Genomic DNA, 26,923 nt, shown 5'->3' with positions numbered 1-26,923 from the left:
CACTGCAGTGTCACGCAGGATGGCCCTTCCAAAAAACCCTCCCCAAACAGCACATGACGCAAAGAAAAATTAAAGAAAAAAGAGGTGCAAGATGGAATTGTCCTTGGGCCCTCCCACCCACCCTTATGTTGTATAAACAGGACATGCACACTTTAACCAACCCATCATTTCAGTGACAGGGTCTGCCACACGACTGTGACTGAAATGACGGGTTGGTTTGGACCCCCACCAAAAAAGAAGCAATTAATCTCTCCTTGCTCAAACTGGCTCTACAGAGGCAAGATGTCCACCTCATCATCATCCTCCAATATATCACCGTGTACATCCCCCTCCTCACAGATTATCAATTCGTCCCCACTGGAATCCACCATCTCAGCTCCGTGTGTACTTTGTGGAGGCAATTGCTGCTGGTCAATGTCTCCACAGAGGAATTGATTATAATTCATTTTAATGAACATCATCTTCTCCACATTTTCTGGATGTAACCTCGTACGCCGATTGCTGACAAGGTGAGCGGCGGCACTAAACACTCTTTCGGAGTACACACTTGTGGGAGGGCAACTTAGGTAGAATAAAGCCAGTTTGTGCAAGGGCCTCCAAATTGCCTCTTTTTCCTGCCAGTATAAGTACGGACTGTGTGACGTGCCTACTTGGATGCGGTCACTCATATAATCCTCCACCATTCTTTCAATGGTGAGAGAATCATATGCAGTGACAGTAGACGACATGTCCGTAATCGTTGTCAGGTCCTTCAGTCCGGACCAGATGTCAGCATCAGCAGTCGCTCCAGACTGCCCTGCATCACCGCCAGCGGGTGGGCTCGGAATTCTGAGCCTTTTCCTCGCACCCCCAGTTGCGGGAGAATGTGAAGGTGGAGATGTTGACAGGTCGCGTTCCGCTTGACTTAACAATTTTGTCACCAGCAGGTCTTTGAACCCCAGCAGACTTGTGTCTGCCGGAAAGAGAGATCCAAGGTAGGCTTTAAATCTAGGATCGAGCATGGTGGCCAAAATGTAGTGCTCTGATTTCAACAGATTGACCACCCGTGAATCCTTGTTAAGCGAATTAAGGGCTCCATCCACAAGTCCCACATGCCTAGCGGAATCGCTCCGTGTTAGCTCCTCCTTCAATGTCTCCAGCTTCTTCTGCAAAAGCCTGATGAGGGGAATGACCTGACTCAGGCTGGCAGTGTCTGAACTGACTTCACGTGTGGCAAGTTCAAAGGGCATCAGAACCTTGCACAATGTTGAAATCATTCTCCACTGCGCTTGAGACAGGTGCATTCCACCTCCTATATCGTGCTGAATTGTATAGGCTTGAATGGCCTTTTGCTGCTCCTCCAACCTCTGAAGCATATAGAGGGTTGAATTCCACCTCGTTACCACTTCTTGCTTCAGATGATGGCAGGACAGGTTCAGTTGTTTTTGGTGGTGCTCCAGTCTTCTGTACGTGGTGCCTGTACGCCGAAAGTGTCCCGCAATTCTTCTGGCCACCGACAGCATCTCTTGCACACCCCTGTCGTTTTTTAAAAAATTCTGCACCACCAAATTCAAGGTATGTGCAAAACATGGGACGTGCTGGAATTTGCCCAGATTTAATGCACACACAATATTGCTGGCGTTGTCCGATGCCACAAATCCACAGGAGAGTCCAATTGGGGTAAGCCATTCCGCGATGATCTTCCTCAGTTGCCGTAAGAGGTTTTCAGCTGTGTGCGTATTCTGGAAAGCGGTGATACAAAGCGTAGCCTGCCTAGGAAAGAGTTGGCGTTTGCGAGATGCTGCTACTGGTGCCGCCGCTGCTGTTCTTGCGGCGGGAGTCCATACATCTACCCAGTGGGCTGTCACAGTCATATAGTCCTGACCCTGCCCTGCTCCACTTGTCCACATGTCCGTGGTTAAGTGGACATCGGGTACAACTGCATTTTTTAGGACACTGGTGAGTCTTTTTCTGACGTCCGTGTACATTCTCGGTATCGCCTGCCTAGAGAAGTGGAACCTAGATGGTATTTGGTAACGGGGGCACACTACCTCAAGAAATTGTCTAGTTCCCTGTGAACTAACGGCGGATACCGGACGCACGTCTAACACCAACATAGTTGTCAAGGCCTCAGTTATCCGCTTTGCAGCAGGATGACTGCTGTGATATTTCATCTTCCTCGCAAAGGACTGTTGGACAGTCAATTGCTTACTGGAAGTAGTACAAGTGGGCTTACGACTTCCCCTCTGGGATGACGATCGACTCCCAGCAGCAACAACAGCAGCGCCAGCAGCAGTAGGCATTACACTCAAGGATGCATCGGAGGAATCCCAGGCAGGAGAGGACTCGTCAGAATTGCCAGTGACATGGCCTGCAGGACTATTGGCATTCCTGGGTAAGGAGGAAATTGACACTGAGGGAGTTGGTGGGGTGGTTTGCGTGAGCTTGGTTACAAGAGGAAGGGATTTACTGGTCAGTGGACTGCTTCCGCTGTCACCCAAAGTTTTTGAACTTGTCACTGACTTATTATGAATGCGCTGCAGGTGATGTATAAGGGAGGATGTTCCGAGGTGGTTAACGTCCTTACACCTACTTATTACAGCTTGACAAAGGCAACACACGGCTTGACACCTGTTGTCCGCATTTCTGTTGAAATACTTCCACACCGAAGAGCTGATTTTTTTGGTATTTTCACCAGGCATGTCAATGGCCATATTCCTCCCACGGACAACAGGTGTCTCCCCGGGTGCCTGACTTAAACAAACCACCTCACCATCAGAATCCTCCTGGTCAATTTCCTCCCCAGCGCCAGCAACACCCATATCCTCCTCATCCTGGTGTACTTCAACACTGACATCTTCAATCTGACTATCAGGAACTGGACTGTGGGTGCTCCTTCCAGCACTTGCAGGGGGCGTGCAAATGGTGGAAGGCGCATGCTCTTCACGTCCAGTGTTGGGAAGGTCAGGCATCGCAACCGACACAATTGGAGTCGGACTCTCCTTGTGGATTTGGGATTTCGAAGAACGCACAGTTCTTTGCGGTGCTACTGCTTTTGCCATCTTGAGTCTTTTCATTTTTCTAGCGAGAGGCTGAGTGCTTCCATCCTCATGTGAAGCTGAACCACTAGCCATGAACATAGGCCAGGGCCTCAGACGTTCCTTGCCACTCCGTGTGGTAAATGGCATATTGGCAAGTTTACGCTTCTCCTCCGACAATTTTATTTTAGGTTTTGGAGTCCTTTTTTTACTGATATTTGGTGTTTTGGATTTTACATGCTCTGTACTATGACATTGGGCATCGGCCTTGGCAGACGACGTTGCTGGCATTTCATCGTCTCGGCCATGACTAGTGGCAGCAGCTTCAGCACGAGGTGGAAGTGGATCTTGATCTTTCCCTAATTTTGGAACCTCAACATTTTTGTTCTCCATATTTTAATAGGCACAACTAAAAGGCACCTCAGGTAAACAATGGAGATGGATGGATACTAGTATACTTATGGATGGACTGCCGAGTGCCGACACAGAGGTAGCTACAGCCGTGGACTAACGTACTGTGTCTGCTGCTAATATAGACTGGATGATAATGAGATGAAATCAATATATATGTATATATAATATCACTAGTACTGCAGCCGGACAGGTATATATATTTATTATGTAATGACTGATGACGGACCTGCTGGACACTGTCAGCTCAGCAGCACCGCAGACTGCTACAGTAAGCTACTATAGTAGTATGTATAAAGAAGAAAGAAAAAAAAAACCACGGGTAGGTGGTATACAATTATGGATGGACTGCCGAGTGCCGACACAGAGGTAGCTACAGCCGTGGACTACCGTACTGTGTCTGCTGATAATATAGACTGGATGATAATGAGATGAAATCAATATATATGTATATATAATATCACTAGTACTGCAGCCGGACAGGTATATATATTTATTATGTAATGACTGATGACGGACCTGCTGGACACTGTCAGCTCAGCAGCACCGCAGACTGCTACAGTAAGCTACTATAGTAGTATGTATAAAGAAGAAAGAAAAAAAAAACCACGGGTAGGTGGTATACAATTATGGATGGACTGCCGAGTGCCGACACAGAGGTAGCTACAGCCGTGGACTACCGTACTGTGTCTGCTGCTAATATAGACTGGATGATAATGAGATGAAATCAATATATATGTATATATAATATCACTAGTACTGCAGCCGGACAGGTATATATATTTATTATGTAATGACTGATGACGGACCTGCTGGACACTGTCAGCTCAGCAGCACCACAGACTGCTACAGTAAGCTACTATAGTAGTATGTATAAAGAAGAAAGAAAAAAAAAAAACACGGGTAGGTGGTATACAATTATGGATGGACTGCCGAGTGCCGACACAGAGGTAGCTACAGCCGTGGACTACCGTACTGTGTCTGCTGATAATATAGACTGGATGATAATGAGATGAAATCAATATATATGTATATATAATATCACTAGTACTGCAGCCGGACAGGTATATATATTTATTATGTAATGACTGATGACGGACCTGCTGGACACTGTCAGCTCAGCAGCACCGCAGACTGCTACAGTAAGCTACTATAGTAGTATGTATAAAGAAGAAAGAAAAAAAAAAAACACGGGTAGGTGGTATACAATTATGGATGGACTGCCGAGTGCCGACACAGAGGTAGCTACAGCCGTGGACTAACATACTGTGTCTGCTGATAATATAGACTGGATGATAATGAGATGAAATCAATATATATGTATATATAATATCACTAGTACTGCAGCCGGACAGGTATATATATTTATTATGTAATGACTGATGACGGACCTGCTGGACACTGTCAGCTCAGCAGCACCGCAGACTGCTACAGTAAGCTACTATAGTAGTATGTATAAAGAAGAAAGAAAAAAAAAAAACCACGGGTAGGTGGTATACAATTATGGATGGACTGCCGAGTGCCGACACAGAGGTAGCTACAGCCGTGGACTAACGTACTGTGTCTGCTGATAATATAGACTGGATGATAATGAGATGAAATCAATATATATATATATATAATTATATAATATCACTAGTACTGCAGCCCGACAGGTATATATATTTATTATGTAATGACTGATGACGGACCTGCTGGACACTGTCAGCTCAGCAGCACCGCAGACTGCTACAGTAAGCTACTATAGTAGTATGTATAAAGAAGAAAGAAAAAAAAAAAAAAAAACACGGGTAGGTGCTAGGTGGTATACAATATTATATATATATTATATACAATTATATATATATATATATATATATATATTAAACTCATAAACTGGTGGTGATTATTAAACTGGTGGTCAGGTCACTGGTCACACTATCAGCAACTTGCAAGTAGTACTCCTGGGTCCTAAGCAGACAATCACAATATATATTATACTGGTGGTCAGTGTGGTCACAAACAATGGCAGTGTGGCACTCTGGCAGCAAAAGTGTGCACTGTACGTTATATGTACTCCTGAGTCCTGCTCTCAGACTCTAACTGCTCCCCACTGTCAGTGTCTCCCCCACAAGTCAGATAATACAGTCACACTATCTCTATCACTTCAGCAAGTACTAGTAGTAGTAGTACTCCTCCTAATGCTCCCCAAAATTACTACTGTGTCTCTCTCTGTCTCACTCTCTTCTCGAATCTCTATAAACGGAGAGGACGCCAGCCACGTCCTCTCCCTATGAATCTCAATGCACGTGTGAAAATGGCGGCGACGCGCGGCTCCTTATATAGAATCCGAGTCTCGCGATAGAATCCGAGCCTCGCGAGAATCCGACAGCGTGATGATGACGTTCGGGCGCGCTCGGGTTAACCGAGCAAGGCGGGAAGATCCGAGTCGCTTGGACCCGTGTAAAAAAAACTGAAGTTCGGGCGGGTTCGGATTCCGAGGAACCGAACCCGCTCATCTCTAATATATATAGCTATATAGTCAATAGATATAACACTGCACAGTAAGAACTGGATGTATATCACAGGGTAATTGTACTAGAAAACCCTGACTAAATGCACTCTTTCTTAACTAGCACTGTCTAAAAAGGCATGTAGAATACTTAAGTGTCATGTAAAGTCACAGCACTGACAACCAGGCGGCTTTACACAGGAGGATTTGCCCAAGCAGTCCCAGGAACAGTGAAGCTGAGAGATAATGGCGCCCAGACACTAACAGGGAGTGAGGGAGAGACAGATATGCAGCTCCAGGGCAGGAACATTTGCGGGAAATGGCACCCTGGGGCTGGGGGAGGGGCTTCAGATCTAAGCCTTATCCCCCTGCTGGCAAAACCACCGGGTACTGTGGGCTACTGAAATGGTTTAGAGAGAAAACCTGACCTGCACCCATGCCCTGGTGATCTAGTGGGATCGCCTGTACTGCCACAGTGTCCACCACCAGCGCGCGCGGCCCGCCTCCCTCTGACCGCGCCGGATCGCGATAAAGACCGGGTCCCGCAAGCGGGACCCACTTACCACCTCCCGAAGCGTGGCCACGCGATCCCAGAGAGCCCCCGTCGTGTGTGCCTGACGTGAAGAAAACCGGAGCCTCCTGCTGTAGTTACCAGGCAACCAGGGCTCGGGAGTGTACAGCGCCGCTGGGGAGAGCTGGAGCTGCAGCAGTGAATGTCTTCTGACATTTACCACCGCTGCTGCCCTTGAAGTCTTCACTTTTTTCTTCAAAAAAAGCTCTTCTTAGGGCTGCCTGGAGCAGCCCCTCTGTTACGTGCCTGCTTACTGCAGCACCAACTACACTATTCCTGTGCAGGGAGGCGGCGTTATAGAGGAGGCGGCGCTGTGCATTCTGGGATCAGTCAAAGCTTTGAGCCTGTTGGTGCCTCAGATCAAGATCCTACTCTACACCCCATTGTCCATCCTTGTGGAGCCCAGGGTGCCCCGCAGCAGAAATTACTTTATTCATAGCGAATCTTCATTCCAAATTGTATAAATATTGTTTTCCTTTAAGCTCTGTTATGGCACTATTATGGTGTTCTTATAATTGTATCAAAGTAAGTCTACTGAATTGCTTTGTTGTTTTATCTTGTTTAAACTCATACTCTGCATATCAGGTTCAGCTTTATTTTAAAAAGTATCTTTAATAAATGCCTTGAGTGGGAGGGGGAATAGCCTTGGCTAGTTAGATATGGACACAACCCGGCTTTTCAGCATTTTTGGGGTGTGCCCAGGGCTCCCCGAGCAGCTAGGCAACCTGGGCTCACCACACTGCGATGAACAGATACCGTGTACATGCGCACACCATCTATTCAGGGATCACTCGCTGCTTTGCAGAGTTACGGTTGATCAAAGGCTCCCCCAACCTTCCCCCCGCCACAGGACACTGCAGCCCACAGTATCTGGCACAGCGGAACAGTATCTGAATAACGGGACTGTCCTAATGGAATTTGGATAGATGGGAGGTATGTGTAACAGGTTTAACTTTCTACAGCTGTTACCTTTTATTATTAGGTTAGAAATACATTGGGGAATAACCCCTGGTGTCCATCAGCACACCAAGCTGTACCTGTACTAAGTCATGAAGAACTACAATATATATTTACTAGAAATCCAGTGGTCTTAGTTACATACATTTGCAAATGAATGATAAAGCTACCAGGCCCGACAAGGCTCCTCTGATGCTGGTAGTCCCTAAAACAACCCAGCCCCATGGCAACTTACATTCTCTTCTGTTAGTATGAGGGGCACAGATGGGACCAGTGTTTGGAGGGCATGCTGGTCTCTGTAGTGCTATTTGGAGATCCCAGGGGGCATCTTCAGGTAAGTTAGCTTTCAATTCGGATACATTTGCTTAGATGCCATTATCATGTGACATTATGTTATATAACCCAGAAGGGTTGTTATTATAATTAGTAGTAGTGGTACAGATGTATCCACCGTTATCTTGAGTAGTTTTCTGTACCATACTGAAGGCCCTGCTCTGCCTAGTCACAACATGATTTATTAGCATAAACCCTTCAGCTATTGTTCTCAACTGCAATACAATACAGAGAACAATACAGCAGGGGATTAAGTCATTACAGCAGGGGATTAAGTCTGACTGGCCAGTCACAGTTAATCCTATTAACCATCAAGATAAATGTGGATACATCTGTAGTAGTAGAACCTGGGGCGAGCCTGAGGCGCAGTTGCCCCTGGATTGGTGTGGCTGGGCTGCTTTGCGGTAGAACACTGCGAGATCTTATTTAGCATCCCCTTAATTTATTAATCCTTCTGGTCTCTTAATTACACCTTCACTAGTATATTCATTTTGGTATATAGATTTTGCTTTCCTTTTAGTAACACTTACTAACACTTTACATTCTCGCATTGTGCTGCTCTGGGGTAGTTAGCCTTTGCCGGTTTATGGGGTTCTGCACCCAAGGCCCAGACCTAGAGTTAGGGACCACCAGCATCAGAGGAGCCTTGTCAGGGCCTGGTGACTTTTTCATTCATTTGCAAATGTATGTCCTTTGGATTTCTATTATATATAGTCATTCATGACTTAGTACAGGTACAGCTTGGTGTGCTGGGTGACACCAGGGGCTAATACCCAATATATTTCTAGCTTAGACTACCGCCTTCCTTTCACATACCTGAATTGTATTTTCTAATTGATATGAGCATCTTACAGTGTGCTCTTTTATTATTAGGTTATTAACTGCTACCTTTGACTATAATGCCAAGTCTGCATTTATTTTATAATTTAGGCAAGCTTTAAGTAAACAAAACTGATATGCCAGACAAAAGGTGTCTTTCCAGCGTAATTATACACATGTATGTGCCTCTCTGATCACCTACCCTATACTCTATTATGCTCTTTTGAGCTGCCCCCCTTTAATAGTCTCTTTTTGAGGGTTTGCGGATCCAAATGTAAAGTGTACGGCAGCCATCACTTTAGGGTTACCTTCTTCATTAATAGTAAAAAAAAAAAATACTAGCCAGGATTAGGATAATGATTGAACTAAGTACTGTATATAGCAAGTATCTGGAAAATGAATCTCAATACCCATAGCAAATTGCTGTTGTTGGTGGAGGGTAGAGTAGAATGTGTCTACTACTTACCATACTGAAGGCCCTGCTCTGCTCTTATTTTCATTCCATAGTAGTAAAGTAGAGCAGTAATCTTGATAGCAGGTGGACAAGTTTTGCCGAGTTACCCCTCACTGCTGCACCCATTAGCAACTGCTTCGGCTGCTCTGCCAGTAGTTGCTGCCATAACATGTGTCCTGTCATACATTTCAACATTTTTATAACATTGGTAAAACGTTTTTAATTGCATTTCCCAGAATAAAGTTTACCTTGAAACTCTGCCAGACACCGTGTTGATAATTTCAAACAAGACACAGGTTATCGCTCAACTGCAATAGTCATAAAAATAATGCGAAATACGGAATATTCCGAAATACAGACTTTTTTGAGTGAGAGTGAGATAGTGAAACCTTTGTTTTTTGATGGCTCAATGTACACAAACTTTGTTTAATACACAAAGTTATTAAAAATATTGTATTAAATGACCTTCAGGCTGTGTGTATAAGGTGTATATGAAACATAAATTAATTGTGTAAATGTAGACACACTTTGTTTAATGCACAAAGTTATAAAAAATATTGGCTAAAATTTACTTCAGGCTGTGTGTATAAGGTGTATATGTAACATAAATGCATTCTGTGCTTAGATTTAGGTCCCATCGCCACGATATCTCATTATGGTAAGCAATTATTCCAAAATACGGAAAAATCCGATATCCAAAATACCTCTGGTCCCAAGCATTTTGGATAAGGGATACCCAACCTGTATCACCAATGTGCACCTGATACCTAGCGATAACGTCACAGATTTAAGTATTTGAATTGTACTTCTCTAGTATACCTATAATTTTGTTGGAGGGAAAAACTTAGTAGCCAGTACATTTTTCATGAGTGAGCGCACTAAAGAGTGTGACAGTTATGCGGGCTGAAGTGTGTGAGGAGATAAACTTGCACATACGTCTATAAATGATTATATTGATGGGACAGTAGGAATCTTGCTGAAAAAGCTCACATTTACATTGCAAAAATAATAAACTACATTCATAAACAAAGCGCGGTTTGCTAGATAGTATTTAGGGCCTGATTCAGTGATGAACACAAATGCCGCCGCTGCATCTTTGTACACAGTGGCTGTGTGAAAATATGCAAAAGCTGCAGGAAACATCTACAAATGATGCCCAATGTTGGCTTCTCTGATCCGCATCTAGCGTCCAAAGACGCATCAGAGCATCAATATCGCAACCGTGGGTCGCAACATCAGACCTCTAAGGGTGTCTGGTGAAACTACACTGCTGGCTGCTGGCGCCAGCACACCCAGAAAATGGGGCCGACACCCAATCACCTTCCCAAAAGGCCTGTAGCTTGTCACTGCAGGGCACTTGAAACGGAGCCACATCACCATTTCCGTAACTTCACAATGCGGCTCCAAAAACATTGGTCCATTGCAACAGATTTGGAACTGTACCCAGGCCTTATTTTGTAAATGCATTTTGCAAAGCCAAGTTACAATAATTTGTCATTAAAAGCTTCTCACACTCATTGGTGCTGTATCTAATGCATTGGCTAAACATAGATGGATTGTTTTACTGATTTAATTCTTGATGATTAACAAGATTATAATTGAGAAATAAATAATCTTAAAATTGTGGGTTTATGACTTGTTAAATGTTTATGGCTCCTCTACAGCAGTGATATACAATTATTCGACTTCAGAGGCCGCATTGCATAATTGTAATAACTTGTCATCAGGTATTTTGAAAAGTGTTACAAGCTTTAACACACATGTGACTGGATTTTATCTAGGGGCTGTAGGGCGGCAACCTCAACAGTAAATTCCAAATGAGCCCAAGCCCCGTGGATGTGACTAGCGGTGCCTGTAGCTTCCCATTGAAAATGCTTCCTGCTAATCACATGCTGGACTGGCAGTCCCAAGGAGAGGTGTTTTCTCCCTTGGGTCTGCCAGTCTAGACCGACTAGCAGAGAACGCTACCAATAAAAAAAAACACACTCCTGCCATCACACAGCCCTACCTGGCTTCCAGGCCGGGGCAACCCCAGGTCTGCTAGCACCCCATACCAGAATTTATAGAGACCCTTAACTGAAAAAAGGGAGCAGAGCAGAGTACCTAAAGTTTCTTAACTGCCATCACATGTCTTTAGCTGACTACCCATTGCACTTCTTCCCCAAATCTCCCCCTACTCAAACCCTCACTCTATCTTATCCGACCTACTCTCCCGGTCTCTCCCTTGGTGCATTTCTCACACAGGTGGGAGGAGTCACAAATCATTACATTATAAAGAGATGGCATAATTTTTATCAGTAGTCAATTTCATTATATGTATATATAGATAGAGATACACAGTCCTCAGGACCCCACACAGGCCATGTTTTCCAGGTCTACTCACAGAGGGGTAAATGTATGAAACAGTGATAAGAGTGGAGAAATGAGCCTGTGGAGAAGTAGCCCATGGCAACCAATCAGCTGCTCTGTATAATTTTATAGTATGCAAATTATAAATGTTACTTCAATGCTGATTGGTTGCCATGGGCAACTTCTTCACTGGCTCACTTCTCCTCCCTTATAACTGCTTCATACATTTACCCCAGAATCACAAGATAAATAATTAGCTCCATCTGTGGATCTTTGAAAATGTGTCAGTGAGTAATGAATACACCTGTGTACCTGCTGGCCGGCCTGCAAAATGTGAACTGTTTGGGATCCTGAGGACAGAGTTTGAGAATCACTGATATAGCTAATTCTTTAATGGATGGAATATATATTGTTATCAGAGAGAGGGCAAATAAGAAAGGGGGCACACATAAAATTTATTTAAACATTAAACTAGCAACATATCTCTTATTAAATTATAGGGATCACAATTCCTCTTTCTCATTACCCTGCTACCCACTGACTATCACATTCTGGGAAATTTGTGGATCTGGATTCGGATCAGGAAACTCTGGAGTCCCAGGATCTTTGAACAGAAGACGTGTAGGACGAATAACAGACTTTCGCATGGATGTTATTTATTAACAGGGCAATGATCAGTAGTTCCAGACTAGAGTATTGTCCCAATGCAGCATAGTATGATTGACGAAGGTGAGGAAAAACCTGGTTCCCGTAATCAGAGGCTGACGGAGAACTCCGGGTTTTGGTAACTTTGGGTTGAGGCTCAGAGGCAGGGTAGGCTGCAAAGTACCAGAGGATACAGCGGCAGGATTTTAGCAAGACCTACTCTAGATATGATGCAGCCGAAAGCTGGAAGTTGATTATCAGACAAGTGCTGCATGGACACTGCTGTGGAGCATAGAGAACTGTTGCCACAGCCTCGGCTGTGGAGGACATTGCACTGGCAAATTCTGCTTCCTGGTTTACCAGATTTATACCTGTGGCATGGATCCCATTGGTTGTTGCAGCCAGAACCTCTTTTTGAGAGATGGAAGGGAAAAACACAACTTTGCCAGAATCCAAGATGGTGGCACCAGGAGCTGGTGCTAATGACACTACACACAGCCTGCCTCTCTCCTGCTCCCTCACACAGGCCACAGCATGCCTGCCTGCACACCTTGCCCAGTGCCAACAGCCCGCACCACCACAGGGGGGCCCCGCCAGAACACCCGGACTGATAAGTCCCGGCCCCCCTGCACCTGCCTTGGCAAGACCGTGACACTGACAACTTAGTATTGACCTGGGCAACCCTAAGTGTTTTAATGTTTTTACAGCTGTTTGTACTTACTTAATGTAGGGATTCTGTTAAATCACGCCAAGGAGCTGCAATTTCAAAATCAAATTCCTCCCTTGGTCTTCTTAAGACCTTATTGGATGTTTTATTGAGTGCTTAGCTTATTGAGAAGATTTAATGGGGGTTTGCGCTCATCATGTCGTTATTCAGAATGTCGACATGAGAATATTGGCATGGTATGAATGTTGACATTGGCATAATATCGATATTGTGAATGTTGACAGAATGTCGATAACTGGTTTTAGCCAATTTAGTCAATCCATGTCAACATTCAGAATTGCGACTTTTTGCTCCATACTGTTAGTGAATACTGGGGCAGATGTGTTAAGCCTGTAGAAGTGATAAAGCAGTGATAAGTTGAAGCTGATAACACACCAGCCAATCATTACAGGTTTTCAAAAATGACAATTAGGAGCTGATTGGCTGGTGCGTTATTACCTTCTGCTTTATCACTTATCCAGGCTTAATACATCTGCCCCACTGTTCTTTATTCAAATAGAGGTTATATAGGTGTTCTACATATTTCTCTCCTTATGTAGTGAGGTTGCTCAATAAAGAAAAGCATGGCAGAATTAGTATGGTTTTCAGTCCTAAAATGTGCAGGAATCCAAACCAGAAATGTCATGAGGTATGCATTATTAATCAATTAAATTATGATACTCTTTCTGTATAACTGGATTCTTAGTACATCCCTGCTCCCAAGAATTATCATGTACTGTATGTATAGTTATGGCATGTCAGTCCTATGCTATATACTCCCAAGCTACGTATTAACCACTTAACTGATGATTTCTCTAACGTCCTAGAGGATGCTGGGACTCCGTAAGGACCATGGGGAATAGACGGGCTCCGCAGGAGACATGGGCACTTTAAGAAAGACTTTAGACTCTGGGTGTGCACTGGCTCCTCCCTCTATGCCCCTCCTCCAGACCTCAGTTTTAGACTGTGCCCAGAGGTAGATCGGTGCACTGCAGGGAGCTCTCCTGAGTTTCCTGCTAAGAAAGCATTTTGTTAGGTTTTTTTCTTATTTTCAGGGAGCTCTGCTGGCAACAGACTCCCTGCATCGAGGGACTGAGGAGAGAGGAGCAGACCTACTTAAATGATAGGCTCTGCTTCTCGGCTACTGGACACCATTAGCTCCAGAGGGAGTGGAACACAGGTTCGTCCTGGGCGTTCATCCCAGAGCCACGCCGCCGTTCTCCTCACAGAGCCGGAAGAAACGGAGAAAGAAGATACTGAGGCGGCAAAAGACCCTCGGGTGCTTCACTGAGGTAACGCACAGCACTGCAGCTGTCCGTCATTGCTCCCATACACCTCACACACTCCGGTCACTGTACGGGTGCAGGGCGCAGGGGGGGCGCCCTGGGCAGCAATAGAATACCTCTCCTATGGCAAATGACTATATACATGTACAGGTGGGCACTGTACATGTATATAAATAAGTCCCCGCCATATTTTATTCAGTTTGAGCGGGACAGAAGCCCGCCGCCGAGGGGGCGGGGCTACTCCCTCAGCACTCACCAGCGTCATTTTCTCTCCACAGCTCCGCTGAGAGGAAGCTCCCCGGACTCTCCCCTGCTTGACACACGGTGACAGAGGGTTTTAAAGTAGAGGGGGGGCACATAATTGGCGATTATACATTACAGCAGCGCTACTGGGTAAACATTCTGTGTTTTTCTCCTGGGTCATATAGCGCTGGGGTGTGTGCTGGCATACTCTCTCTCTGTCTCTCCAAATGGTCTAAAGGGGAACCTGACTTCAGAAAAGAGTTTCCCTGTGTGTGTGGGTTGTGTCGACTCGGTACGCATGTGTCGCCTAAGGAGGAGGGGGAGTGCATGATTGTCAGGTCGCCGTCGGCAATGCCGACACCGGACTGGATGGATATGTGGAATGTCTTGAATGCTAATGTAAATTTATTGCATAAGAGATTAGACAAGACTGAGGCTAGGGATCAGTCAGGTAGTCAGACCATGCCTGTCCCAGTGGCACCGGGACCTTCTGGGTCTCAGAAACGCACATTATCCCAGATCACTAACATAGATACCGACACGGATACAGATTCCAGTGTCGACTATGAGGATGCAAAATTACAGCCATAAGTGGCTAAGGGTATTCGTTACATGATCATTGCTATTAAAGAGGTTTTGCATATTACTGAGGAACCCCCTGTCCCTGACACAAGGGTACACATGTATAAAGAGAAAAAGTCGGAGATTACCTTTCCGTCCTCATTTGAGCTAAGCGAATTGTGCGAAAAGACTTGGGAATCTCCAGACAGGAGGCTACAAGTTCCCAAAAGGATTCTTATGGCGTATCCCTTCCCACAAAAGGACAGGATACGATGGGAATCTTCGCCTAAAGTAGACAAGGCATTGACGCGCTTATCCAAGAAGGTGGCACTGCCTTCCCAGGATACTGCTACCCTCAAGGATCCTACGGATCGTAAGCAGGAAGTTACCATGAAGTACATTTACACACATTCTGGTACTATTGTTAGGCCGGCTATGGCGTCGGCCTCGGTTTGTAGTGCGGTCGCAGCATGGACAGATTCCTTGTCTACTCTCCGTAGAGACCCTAGACAAGGATGCCATTCTAATGACCCTAGAGCATATCAAGGATGCTGCGTTATATATGAGGGATGCTCAAAGAGACATTTGTTTACTAGGCTCCAGAATAAATGCTATGTCTATTTCTGCTAGGCAACTCTTGTGGACCCGACAGTGGACGGGGGATGCCGACTCCAAGCGGCATATGGAGTTGTTGCCTTACAAGGGGAAGGAGTTGTTTGGAGAAGACCTCTCGGACCTTGTCTCTACTGCTACGGCTGGTAAATCAAATTTTTTACCTTATGTTCCCCCACAACATACTAAGAAGGCACCTCATTACCAGATGCAGTCCTTTCGTTCAAATAAAAGCAAAAAGGTACGGGGATCGTCCTTTCTTGCCAGAGGTAAAGGCAGGGGAAAAAAGCTGCACACAGCTAGTTCCCAGGAGCAGAAGTCCCCCCCTACGTCTGCAAAATCCACCGCATGACGCTGGGGCTTCCCTGGGGGGGGCCAGATCAAGTGGGGGCACGTCTTCGATTTTTCAGACACGTCTGGGTTCACTCACAGGTGGATCCCTGGGCAATAGAGGTTGTTTCTCTGGGATACAGGCTGGAATTCGAAGAGATGCCTCCTCGCCGGTTTTTCAAATCGGCTCTCCCGGCTTCTCCCTCAGAAAGGGAGTTAGTGTTAACTGCAATTCAAAAATTGTACCTACAACAGGTGATAGTCAATGTTCCTTTTCTCCAGCAAGGAAAGGAGTATTACTCAACCCTGTTTGTGGTTCCGAAACCGGACGGTTCGGTCAGACCCATTTTGAATCTAAAATCCCTGAACCTGTACTTGAAAAAGTTCAAGTTCAAGATGGAATCACTCAGAGCGGTCATCGCCAGCCTGGAGGGGGGGGGGGGATTGGATAGTTTCCCTGGACATAAAGGATGCTTACCTTCATGTTCCGGTTTTTCTTCCTCACCAGGCATTCCTGAGATTTGCGGTACAGGACTGTCATTACCAATTTCAGACTTTGCCGTTTGGGCTTTCCACGGCCCCAAGAATCTTCACCAAGGTAATGGCGGAAATTATGGTGCTCCTGCGCAAGCAGGGTGTCACAATTATCCCATACTTGGACGATCTCCTCATGAAGGCGAGATCTCGAGAGAAGTTACTGGACAGCGTGTCACTGTCAGTGAAGACATTGCAACAGCACGGCTGGATTCTCAATATTCCGAAGTCCCAGCTGGTTCCTACAACGCATCTGACCTGTCTGGGCCTGATTCTGGACACGGAACAGAAAAAGGTGTTTCTTCCGATGGAAAAGGCTCAGGAGCTCATAGCTCTGGTCAGGAACCTATTGAAGCCAAAAAAGGTTTCAGTGCTCCACTGCGCCCGTGTCCTGGGGAAGATGGTGGCATCGTATGAGGCCATCCCCTTCGGCAGGTTCAATGCGAGGACTTTTTAATGGGACCTACTGGACAAATGGTCCGGGTCTCATTTACAAATGCATCAAAGGATCACCCTGTCTCCCAGAGCCAGGATATCTCTCCTGTGGTGGCTGCACAGTGCTCACCTCCTGGAAGGCCGCAGGTTCGGCATTCAGGAGTGGATCTTGGTGGCCATGGACGCGAGCCTCCGAGGTTGGGGAGCAGTCACACAGGGAAGAAATTTCCAAGGACTTTGGTCAAGTCAAGAGACTTGTCTTCACATCAACATCCTGGAACTAAGGGCCATATACAACGCCCTGCGTCAAGCGGAGATCTTACTTCGCAATCGACCAGTTCTGATCCAGTCAGACAACATCACCGAAGTAGCTTATGTAAACTGCCAAGGCGGCACAAGGAGAGGAGTGGCAATGGCGGAAGTCACCAGAATTCTTCGCTGTGCGAAGAATCATGTAAGCACTCTGTCAGCAGTGTTCATTCCGGGAGTGGACAACTGGGAAGCGGAATTCCTCAGCAGACACGATCTGCATCCGGGAGAGTGGGGACTTCATCAGGAAGTCTTTGCGCACATTGCAAGTCGGTGGGGACTACCCCAAATAGACATGATGGCATCCCGTCTCAACAAAAAGCTACAACGGTATTGCGCCAGGTCAAGAGACCCTCAGGCGGTAGCGGTGGACGCCCTAGTGACACCGTGGGTGTTCCAGTTGGTATAGGTGTTTCCTCCTCTTCCTCTCATACCCAAGGTGTTGAGGATAATAAGAAGAAGAGGAGTGAGAACAATTCTCATTGTTCCAGATTGGCCACGAAGGACCTGGTATCCGGATCTGCAAGAAATGCTCACAGAAGATCCGTGGCCTCTTCCTCTAAGGCAGGACCTGCTACAACAAGGTCCCTGTCTGTTCCAAGACTTACCGCGGCTGCGTTTGATGGCATGGCGGTTGAACGCCGGATCCTAGTGGAATAGAGCATTCCGGATGAGGTCATTCCTACTCTGATAAAGGCTAGGAAGGATGTGACAGCAAAACATTATCACCGAATATGGCAAAAATATGTTTCTTGGTGTGAGGCCAGGAATGCTCCTACGGAAGAATTCCATCTCGGCCGTTTTCTTCACTTCCTACAAACTGGAGTGCATTTGGGCCTAAAATTAGGCTCCATTAAAGTTCAGATTTCGGCCTTATCCATTTTCTTTCAAAGGGAATTGGCCTCTTTACCTGAAGTACAGACTTTTGTGAAGGGAGTACTGCATATTCAGCCTCCTTTTGTACCTCCGGTGGCTCTTTGGGACCTTAACGTGGTGTTAAGTTTCCTTAAGTCACATTGGTTTGAACCACTTAAAACAGTGGAGTTGAAATATCTCACTTGGAAGGTGGTCATGTTGTTAGCCTTGGCTTTGGCTAGGCGAGTTTCGGAATTGGCGGCTTTATCACATAAAAGCCCCTATCTGGTTTTCCATGTGGATAGAGCGGAGTTGTGGATCCGTCCTCATTTCCTACCTAAGGTGGTCTCATCCTTTCATATGAACCAACCTATTGTCATGCCTGTGGCTACACGGGACTTGGAGGATTCCGAGTCGCTTGATGTGGTCAGGGCTTTGAAAATTTACGTGGCCAGAACGGCTAGGATTAGAAAAACAGAAGCGCTGTTTGTCCTGTATGCAGCCAACAAGGTTGGTGGCCCTGCTTCAAAGCAGACTATAGCTCGCTGGATCTGTGACACGATTCAGCAGGCGCATTCTACGGCGGGATTGCCGTTACCGAAATTGGTTAAGGCCCATTCCACTAGGAAGGTGGGCTCGTCTTGGGCGGCTGCCCGAGGGGTCTCGGCACTACAGCTATGCCGAGCTGCTACTTGGTCGGAGTCAAACACTTGCAAAGTTCTATAAGTTTGATACCCTGCCTGAGGAGGACCTCCTGTTTGCTCAATCGGTGCTGCAGAGTCATCCGCACTCTCCCGCCCATTTGGGTGCTTTGGTATAATCCCCATGGTCCTTACGGAGTCCCAGCATCCTCTAGGACACAGGTTCTCAAACTCGGTCCTCAGGACCCCACACAGTGCATGTTTTGCAGGTCTCCTCACAGAATCACAAGTGAAATAATTAGCTCCACCTGTGGACCTTTTAAAATGTGTCTGTGAGTAATTAATACACCTGTGCACTTACTGGGTTACCTGCAAAACATGCACTGTGTGGGGTCCTGAGGACCGAGTTTGAGAACCCCTGCTCTAGGACGTTAGGGAAAATAAGATTTTACACTTACCGGTAAATCTATTTCTCGTAGTCCGTAGAGGATGCTGGGCGCCAAGTGCGGACTTCTTCTGCAAGACTTGTATATAGTTATTGCTTACATAAGGGTTATATTATAGTTCATCGGTTTGGACCGAGACTTTGTTGTTTGTTCATACTGTTAACTGGGTAGTTTATCACAAGTTATACGGTGTGATTGGTATGAATCTTGCCCTTGGATTACCAAAATCCTTTCCTCGTACTGTCCATCTCCTCTGGGCACAGTTTCTCTAACTGAGGTCTGGAGGAGGGGAATAGAGGGAGGAGCCAGTGCACACCCAGAGTCTAAAGTCTTTCTTAAAGTGCCCATGTCTCCTGCGGAGCCCGTCTATTCCCCATGGTCCTTACGGAGTCCCAGCATCCTCTACGGACTACGAGAAATAGATTTACCGGTAAGTGTAAAATCTTATTTTTTCCCTTCAAAAGCGTTAACAACATTGTTTTTTTAAATTTATTTTATTTAATAAAGTTGAAAAAGTATTTTTTTAAATATTTAAATATTATATTATGCACATCTGCAGAATGGATCTCCTCGTCAAAAACAGGGGGACAGGGTGGGACAGTGCAGTTGCATGAAATCTGACCGTAGCATGCCACCCAAAATGTAAACAGTGGCTTGTAAACAATTTTCCTATGCCTGTGCTAGTGTTTAACATTAGCTGGTGATAGCCTGAACCTGAATGTTCTATGGGGGTAATTCCAAGTTGATCGCAGCAGGAATTTAGTTAGCAATTGGGCAAAACCATGTGCACTGCAGGGGAGGCAGATATAACATGTGCAGAGAGAGTTAGATTTGGGTGTGGTGTGTTCAATCTGCAATCTAAATTGCAGTGTAAAAATAAAGCAGCCAGTATTTACCCTGCACAGAAACAAAATAACCCACCCAAATCTAACTCTCTCTGCAAATGTTATATCTGTCCCCCCTGCAGTGCACATGGTTTTGCCCAACTGCTAACAAAGTTCCTGCTGCGATCAACTCAGAATTACCCCCTATGTGACTTGTCCTCTGTAAGAGTTTGTCTTCCTCTGATGAAGCAGCTATGTCATAGCAGAAGAATTTCTCTGCTATGCTTAGCATAAATAAATGTGCATACTGTACAGAGCACCTGCTTCTGAAGGGATACTGCAGCTGTTGTGATAGATGATGACCTAAATTTAAGTTGTGCACATGTTAATTTCTTTCTTTAACATAATGTCAGGCAACTCGTTAAAAAAAAACCTCATTCTAGATAAATCATCACCAACATAAGAGAGATTTTATCCAGAAATATGGACTTTTTTTTCATGCACCTGAAAGTAAATATTGGCCCTCATTCCGAGTAGTTCGCTCGCAAGCTGCTTTTAGCAGCTTTGCACACGCTAAGCCGCCGCCTACTGGGAGTGAATCTTAGCTTATCAAAATTGCGAACGAAAGATTTGCAATATTGCGAAAAGACTTCTCTGTGCAGTTTCTGAGTAGCTCGAGACTTACTCTTCCAGTGCGATCAGTTCAGTGCTTGTCGTTCCTGGTTTGACGTCACAAACATACCCAGCGTTCGCCCAGACACTCCTCCGTTTCTCCAGCCACTCCCGCGTTTTTCCCAGAAACTGTAGCGTTTTTTCAAACACTCCCATAAAACGGCCAGTTTCCGCCCAGAAACACCCACTTCCTGTCAATCACATTACGATCACCAGAATGAAGAAAAAACCTCGCAATGCCGTGAGTAAAATACCTAACTGCATAGCAAATTTACTTGGCGCAGTTGCAGTGCGAACATTGCGCATGCGCAGTTAGCGGAAAATCGCTGCGATGCAAAGAAAATTACCGAGCGAACAACTCGGAATGACCACCATAATCACTTGGCAGCTAATGTGCTTAGGGGGTCATTCGGAGTTGATCGCACGTAGCAACTTTCTGCTGCTCGTGCGATCAACTAGACGCCGCCTATGGAGAAGTGTATTTTAGCACAGCAAGGCTGCGATCACTTGTGCAGCCCTGCTATGCTAGAAAAGTTTTGTGTAAAACAAGACTAGCCCTGCAGTTACTTACCCTGTGCGATGGATCCAGCGATGAAGGTCCTGGAATTGACATCAGATGTTCGCCTTCCAAACGCCTGGACACGCCTGCATTCGCTGCTCCACTCCCAGAAAACGGTCAGTTGACGCCCCGGAACGCCTGCCGCCTGTCACTGTTGTTGAGATCGCTTTGGTTGTTATTTCTGTCATTGCCCAGCGACGGCCATCTCTGGGCAACGACGAGCGTGCGCATTGCGGCCGGCGCACATGCACAGAACCGACCCGTTCGGACCGCTGCGACAAACGGCAGCGCGTGAACGGGTCGGAATGACCCCCTTAGTATCATAAGATATTTGAAATGCTAAACTTATTTTTAATTGCATTTATTTAAGGGATTACATGATGTTATAGTGATGTCGCTTGAGTTCACTCTGGGCCCATTGCACAATACAGGTTGTGTCCTTGCATTTCCGATTTTTCTGTATTTTGGAGTATTTGCTTACCAAAATGAGATATCTTGGGGATGGTACAGTGTATAGCGGCTATGGGGCACTGTGTGTGGTGGAGGGCCCTGCCTAATTTGTCAGTCCCGGGCCCCATCATTTCTAATAGCTGCCCTGTCGTTTCATACCAGCACACTTCCAGCACTGTTTAAAATGCTGTCATTTTTTACTGAATTTAAATATATACAATACTCTAACTATGGTGGTTCACAAAATCTGTATTATGACAGGTGTTTTGGCATGTGATGGTTGGAGGGGTGGAACTGTCACCACTGCAGGGAATTTGAAGGCTATGAACTGTGGCCAGAGATGAGGAGGGTTACTGAACTGACGCAGTACCTGCAATGTCATTACTAGTTCCACCTTCCGTGGCCTGCACCCTTTATCATCTCTTATCTGCACAGATGACCTGTTGATTATTGTATGGCTATCAATATAATGCACTCTATCTGTCACTCCCTCTCTCTGTTGCAGTTGGTTGCAGAATTCAGAATATATGATCTTTCAATCTTCCCACTTTCCTGGGTGGGTGAGATGCCCTTCTGCTCACACCATTTGAAATATCTACAACAACTGCTAAATGTGGTATATTAATCACTGCAGAAAGTGGAGGATTGTATGTCAGAGCCACATGCCCTTACAATGACTGCTGGCCAGTGACATTGGGAATCATTTTTAAACTAAGTTAAAAAAGGACTCACTGCTCCCCTGAGCATGACTTCTGCTGTACAATGTAATATAGTTCATCATTTTGCTTTCAATGGCTTCTGCATTATTCATTTGTATTGCAAAACACTAACATATTAGAGATGGTCTGTAGCTTAACATGTGCAGCAGTAAATACAGTAAGTAGTAATAATAAAAAAAAAACATTCTCAGGGTGACATTGGTGAAGTTCTGTAGGTGAAATATATATGTGGAGGAGCGCTGTAATATACTGTACCTGTTGGCAATAGATGAAACATAAAAAGTTACGTAGTCAAAAAAATGAAATAAACGCATATGGTGTCTTTTTTTCTGGGTACTGGCACAAGTACTGGGTCGCTGGGCGCAGTAAGGCCACCATCTACAGTTACAGAGGTAGCCAAACTCATCGTGGCTACAAGCCGTGCCTTGTTAGCCAAAAAGGTTGTGGCACCCCTGCATACACACACATATATGTATGTGTCACACACACATTACAAACACACACATTGCACCTGCGGGCGTGCTATAGCTGAGCATCATAAGTAGGCCCCTAGCAGGTTAATCGGGAGGGAGTGAGTCCAAAATGATGTGATTCTAATGGAATCGCTTCATATTGTCCCTGCCCCCTACCCATTAACCTGTAAAATGCAGTATTTTGCTCTGTGAGGGGCATGGCTTATTAACATGGTGCCTGCTCTCGCCATCTGTCGAGAGGCAGTGGGTTTCTGGGTACTCAGAACCCCCCTGTGTGTACCACTGTCCACTGCATCGCTTCAGTGGAACGCCCTTCCCCTCTCCATTAGACTCTCCCCGACCTTGCAAAGCTTCAAACGGGCACTGAGACCCCATCTATTTATCAAAGCGTACCCTTCTGATGCATAACCTGGTCCTGAGGCTGCTCCTCCATTCGCCTGCCTCGTGTCTTGACCATCTCTGCTTTGCTTACATCCTGCCATCAGGCTACCTCCTGCTTGCTTGCACCTCATGTCATCTGTCTGTCGACCCTTCCTACTAGATTATTAGCTCCTCAGAGCAGGACCCTCTTTCCTCTTGTTGTCAAAACCCTCTCCTACTCAGCTACCATCTTTACCCGCTTTTTCTCCTGCTGGTAAAGGCTCATCTCTATCTACGGTCACCAGCTCCTAGTAGTACGCTGATTACTCCCTCGCTACTTACATCTAAGCTGTATTATGTTAAGAGAATTGTGGTGCTCTTTGTTACCTGTACTCTATTTTTGTTATTTATTTATTTACTGTAATGCTAAGGTTTGTCTTCCTGTACTGTCCTTTGTATGGCGCTGCGAAACACTTGTGGCGCCTCTTTTTGTAACGTAAAGTATGGGTATGCTGGCTGCATTCACTTTTATTTTGATAAAATAATTCAATGTAACCAATTATTCATGCAGTTTAATTTATGTTTCAATTTTTATTCTCTCTTCTTCATTTTTTAAATATATATATTTTTTAAACTAATTTATTCTGGGAATGAATGTAGGTTAGATAGGTAACAATGATAACTAGATTTTTAGGATCTAAAAAACTACAACTAGGGGGAGAGTTGGATGGAGAGAAGTAGAGAATTGCAGAGATAGGGAGCAGTGTAAAATCTTGTTGGTAGGAGTTGGAGGAGGTAATCAGTTGGCAGGAGAGGTGGCATGCATTAGCAGAGCGAAGAGGACGGGTGGGAGTGTAGAGAGAGATGAGGTCAGAGATGTAAGAGGGAGAAGAGTGGGTGAGGACTTTGTAGGTGAGTGTGAGAAGCTTGAATTGGATTCTGAATAGGAAAGGGAGCCAGTAAAGGGTTTGTAGGAGAGGGGAGGTAGATGTAGTACGTTTGGTGAGGAAGATGAGACGGCAGCAGCATTGAGGATAGATTGGAGTGGAGAGAGGCATATGTCAGGGAGGCTAGAAAGGAGGAAATTACAGTAGTCAATTCTGGAGATGACCAGCGAGTGGATGAGTGTCTTAGTAGCATCCTGGGTGAGAAAGGGTATGATCCTGGAAATGTTTTTGAGATGGAAGCAGCAAGTTAGTGAGAGGTACTGAATGTGTGGTTTGAAGGAAAGAGGGAGGAGTCAAGGATTACTCCAAGACAGGCACTTAGGAGATAAAGGAGGTAGTAGTGTCATCAATAGATAATTCAATTGTGGGAGGTGAGGTTATGCGGGAGTGAGGTAAGATGATCAGCTCAGTCTTAGACATGTTAAATTTTAAGAAAGCGCTGGGACATCCAAGAAGAGATAGAAGAGAGACAGTTGGAGATACGAGTGAGGAGAGCAGGGGAGACGTCAGGGGAGGAAAGGTAGATTTGAGTATCATCAGCATTGAGATTATATTTATTCCACACAGTTCCCCAGCAAATTTGTGTAGTTTTAATTTAAGTAACAGAATTAGGTCTTTTAGGTTCTAATAGTCAAAATAAGTCATTTTAGGCACCAAAACCCAGATTAGGCCATTTTAGGTCCAGCAGAAATTAAAAAAAAATGATTCAACTATTTTATTCTATTATCTGTTAACAAAATAGGCATTGGGATGGTACAATATAATATTATTTATCTCCATAATGTTGCCAGTTTGATAAGAACCCGCAAAATTTACTTTTGTATGAATTATTATCGGTGTTAAGATTTGCTGATTCTATATGGCAGAGATTATTAAAATCAGAAGATTGTCCTTATCTCTGATTCCCAAGTTCCTCCATGATGCTTCAGCAGCTAGTAGGATTTTGGCAACATTGGCAGTAGTGGAGGTGGAAGGTATTGCGTAAATGGACAAGTGGAAGTGGGGAAAGGTGCAGGGCAAGAGAAAAAGTAGTTGTGAGAGATAAATGTTAGAAAAGTTTGGAGGAATCGGACGTAAAGATGGTGCCAGGTGTGCGGGTGCTAATTACCTGGGACTGGGGTTGTTTAAGGTGCTCGGCAGGGCCCTTGCCAGCTGTGCAGGAGGAAGAAATCTCCTACCATGGCGGTCACTAGCAAAGTAGTTTTCATTCATTTTTTGGGAGAGAGGGAATAACCATGCCCAAGGATTTGGCCATGCCTCCCACATTATCCAGGCCTCACATTATGGCATGGGTGAATAGGGGGAGAAAGAATGAACATGGTGCCCACACCACATTCAAGGGATCATCTCTCGGGCTGACGGAGCGGTAAGTATAATTAAATGGGTGAGGTGTGTGGGCCCCCTGGATATATCTCTCTATCGCCCTTCATCCTCACTGCAGGGGTATTAACCCCTGGGGCATTTTCTTTTAATAAAAAGTCAGCGATATATATGTGAGGTGATTGTGTGGAATTTATCAGAAGAATAAAAACGTGTATATTGTATGAACACAAAAAACTCACACCATACTTGCAAGAGTGATTTATTGGGACAAATTACTTTTCACATTATACCTTTATAATATCAGGTTGCTGTAACCCTGCAACACTTTACAAGTACAAATGAGGCTGTGTAAATCTTGAATAGGGATTACTGACCCCCTACATGATAAGAATCTGATAGAACTGGGGGACCTGGTCAGCTAATATATCTGGACTCTCAAGGGCTCCATAAACATTTCCATTTCTACACCGTGTCAGGAGTTATAAGTGGAAGTACCGCTTTTTAAATCTATTCACATTTATTTCTATTTCTTTTTCACTTATTTGTTTGTATGTGTCTAAGTTTTTAACCTCTATGTTTTGCTGTGTAATCTAGAGATGTGCACTTGAAATTTTTCGGGTTTTGTGTTTTGGTTTTGGGTTCGGTTCCGCGGCCGTGTTTTGGGTTCGACCGCGTTTTGGCAAAACCTCACCGAATTTTTTTTGTCGGATTCGGGTGTGTTTTGGATTCGGGTGTTTTTTTTAAAAAACACTAAAAAACAGCTTAAATCATAGAATTTGGGGGTCATTTTGATCCCAAAGTATTATTAACCTCAAAAACCATAATTTCCACTCATTTTCAGTCTATTCTGAATACCTCACACCTCACAATATTATTTTTAGTCCTAAAATTTGCACCTAGGTCGCTGGATGACTAAGCTAAGCGACCCTAGTGGCCGACACAAACACCGTGCCCATCTAGGAGTGGCACTGCAGTGTCACGCAGGATGGCCCTTCCAAAAAACACTCCCCAAACAGCACATGACGCAAAGAAAAAAAGAGGCGCAATGAGGTAGCTGTGTGAGTAAGATAAGCGACCCTAGTGGCCGACACAAACACCGTGCCCATCTAGGAGTGGCACTGCAGTGTCACGCAGGATGGCCCTTCCAAAAAACCTTCCCCAAACAGCACATGACGCAAAGAAAAAAAGAGGCTCAATGAGGTAGCTGTGTGAGTAAGATAAGCGACCCTAGTGGCCGACACAAACACCGGGCCCATCTAGGAGTGGCACTGCAGTGTCAGGCAGGATGGCCCTTCCAAAAAACACTCCCCAAACAGCACATGACGCAAAGAAAAAAAAAGGCGCAATGAGGTAGCTGTGTGAGTAAGATAAGCGACCCTAGTGGCCGACACAAACACCGGGCCCATCTAGGAGTGGCACTGCAGTGTCACGCAGGATGGCCCTTCCAAAAAACCCTCCCCAAACAGCACATGACGCAAAGAAAAAAAGAGGCGCAATGAGGTAGCTTTGTGAGTAAGATAAGCGACCCTAGTGGCCGACACAAACACCGGGCCCATCTAGGAGTGGCACTGCAGTGTCACGCAGGATGGCC

This window comes from Pseudophryne corroboree, chromosome 1 (genome assembly GCF_028390025.1).
Source record: "Pseudophryne corroboree isolate aPseCor3 chromosome 1, aPseCor3.hap2, whole genome shotgun sequence".
Lineage (NCBI taxonomy): Eukaryota > Metazoa > Chordata > Amphibia > Anura > Myobatrachidae > Pseudophryne > Pseudophryne corroboree.
Note: the sequence above shows the minus strand (reverse complement) of the source record.